We start from the raw sequence: 2967 nt of genomic DNA, 5'->3' as shown, positions 1-2967 counted from the left end.
CGGGAGGCTGCAGTGCGCTAAGATGGTGCCATTGCACTCCAGCCTGGGCGACAGCAAGACTCCGTCTCAAAACAAACCAAAGAGCAGCTGTGACCAAGGGCTGGATGCACAAAGACATACTTTTTGCTGTTGGTGTTATAACTTTTTATATGTAACTTTCCTCTTCCCGCCCATAGCAAGCAAATTTGTTGCTGACATTTAACATGTTCTTGGATGATTGGAGGCCAAACATCTCTTCTAGGCAAGAAAGTCGCAGTGATGGCAGATCCTTGCGAGCAGCTCATACTGGGATACCCAAAATGGGAGCACTTTCCCTTTTGTCTGTGCTGGGAAGTGCTTCCATTTTGGGGTGTCCCTGTTGGAGTAGGGCATCACGAACCATCCTGCTTCAAGGGAGCCTGCGGGTCTGGCTGCAGCTTCGGCTCTGGCCTGGAGTTCCGGGCCTTCTGCTCTGCGGGGTACCAGTCTGTATGTTCCTTTTTACATAATAAAAATTGGTGTATTCTGGGGTGGCAGGATCCCAGGGTTCACCTGCAGATGAGCAGGGCAGGAAAAGCTTGATGGGTTGTCGGGAATCTGGTTGTTGGCCTTAAAGGGGGAATTAATTTGGGGCCCTGTTCCTGGATTTGGTAGGCAGCCTGTGGATGTAAGGCTGAAGTGCGTTTGGCCAGAGCATGGGCTCGAGTGCTTTCACCCTGCTATACGGACAATGCCAGTCTCACTTTTCCTAACTTTTAAGAATAAAATGAATAAACTTTTATGAATAAACTTAATAAACACCACGTTATGTTTCTGGTCTGTTGGGCTCAAGTGTTCCTCCGCCACACAAATTGCTGGGATTACAGGCATGAGCCTGAAGCTGGCTTGAAGCCTGAAGCTTACTCTACCACCCCCAAGTACATTGCATAAAAATATTTGTCAGGATTTTGTGCTTCCCTTCTACCCCTGCTAGAACTTGGAGTTATGCTCTTTGAACTTAAAAAAATAACTCTACCCAGGCTGGAGTGCAGTGGCACCATCACAGCTCCCTGCAGGCCCGAGCTCCCTGGATCAAAAGATCTGTATAAGCCACCCCCTCACCCCACCCTTACCAGCTGGCACCAGGAGTGTGCCCCCATGCTCCACTGTTTAGTAGAGAATTGGGTTTCATACATTTGCCAGCTTGGTCTGAAACTTGTGGGGAATCAAGACATCCCTCCTTTAGTAGAGATGGGGCTTTACCGTCTTTCCCTGGGTGGCCTCCGTAGGATGACAGGTGTGAGCCACCGCGCCAGGCCTAAGTTCATTTTTGGAAGGTTTTGTTTGAGACAGCCTACTTCTCTCGCTCAGGCTGGAGTGCAATGGTGCAATCTTGGCTCACTGCAACCTGCCTCAGCCTCCTGAGTAGCTGGGATTACAGGCATGAGCCCACCATGCCCGGCTAATTTTTTCAATTTTTTTAGTAGAGACAGGGTTTCTCCATGTTGGCCAGGCTGGTCTTGAACTCGACACCAGATGATCCACTCGCCTCGGCCTCCCAAAGTACTGGGATTACAGGTTTGAGCCGCCGCACCCAGCATTTATTTGAGTTTCTTAAGCTTGTTGAGGGTTTGGAGTGTACAGCCAGTGCGGGGGTAGGTGGGGGTGGTTTGTAAGCAGGGCTGTTTGCTTCAGAAGTAGCTGTGGAAACAGGACTGAATTCAGGCATACAAAGAATATTGGGTAAATAACTTTAAAACTTTTTTTGAAATTTAGAGAGAGGATCCCACTATGTTGCCCAATCTGGTCTTGAAACCTAAACAGTCTCTTACCCTAAAGCGCTGGGATTGCAGAAAGAGCTTAAGGCAGTTTTATGTGGTAATGATGGGCCATTTGTAGTTTTTTTCATCCAGGCTGGAATGTAGTGGTTCCGTCGAGCTAGGTGTAGCCTCCACTCCCCGGACTCCGGCATTCCTCTTTCCTCAGCTCCAGTAGCTGGGTGTCCGCGTGAATACCCCTTCTGGGCTAATTTTTTTGTGTTCAGGCGGCACCTTACTAGGTTCCCCAGGTTGCTGTAGAAATTCTTGGGCTTGTAAAGAGCTGGAATTACAGACGTGAGCTGTTGCACCTGGCCAGTGGGACAATCGTCCACAGGACTGAGTATCTGATCTCCGGAGCTGTAAGGTCACTTTTTCTGAAATCGCCTTCATTTCTGGTCTGTAGCTCTCGCGCGTGGGCTGAGCACGGCATGGCGACGTGATTTCCCACCAGGCACTGACATAGTTTCAAGTTTCTTAGTTCGAATTCTCAGTAATGGGAATATAGATTTCTGTGTGTTGAAATGGGAATATGGATTTCTTTTTTGTGTTCTTTAGACGGAGTCTTGCTCTGTCACCAGGCTGGAGTGCTGTGCCACAATCTCAGTCCACTGCAGCCTCCGCCTCCCAGTTCAAGTGATTCCCCTGCCTCAGCTTCCAGAGTGGCTGGGACTACAGGCGCCCTCTACCATGCCCTGCTAATTTTTTGTATTTTAGTAGAGATGGGGTTTCACTATGAGATTCACCAGGAGATTCTTGATCTCCTGACCTTGTGATTCACCCACCTTTGCCCCCCAAAGTGCTGAGATTACAAACATGAGCCACTGCACCTGGCCAAGGGAATATGGATTTATTTTTCTTTTCTTTCGTTTTTTTTTTGAGACAGTGTCTCGCTCTGTCGCCCAGGCTGGAGTGCAATGGTGTGATCTCTGCTCACTGCAACCTCCGCCTCCCGGGTTCAAGCGATTCTTCTGCCTCAGCCTCAACTACCAGGCCTAGCTAATTTTTATATTTATAATAGAGACGGGGCTTCACCGTATTGGCTAGGATGGTCGTGATCTCTTGACCTCGTGATCCGCCTGCCTCGGGCTCCCAAAGTGCTGGAATTACCGGCATGAGCCACCGCGCCCAGCCAGGAATATGGATTTCTATAGAATAAAATAGGGAGTCTATTTCTTTCCCCCCGCCTTTT

This window comes from Mandrillus leucophaeus, unplaced genomic scaffold (assembly GCF_000951045.1).
Source record: "Mandrillus leucophaeus isolate KB7577 unplaced genomic scaffold, Mleu.le_1.0 Scaffold104, whole genome shotgun sequence".
Classification (NCBI taxonomy): Eukaryota; Metazoa; Chordata; class Mammalia; order Primates; family Cercopithecidae; genus Mandrillus; species Mandrillus leucophaeus.
This window is presented reverse-complemented; position numbering follows the sequence as displayed.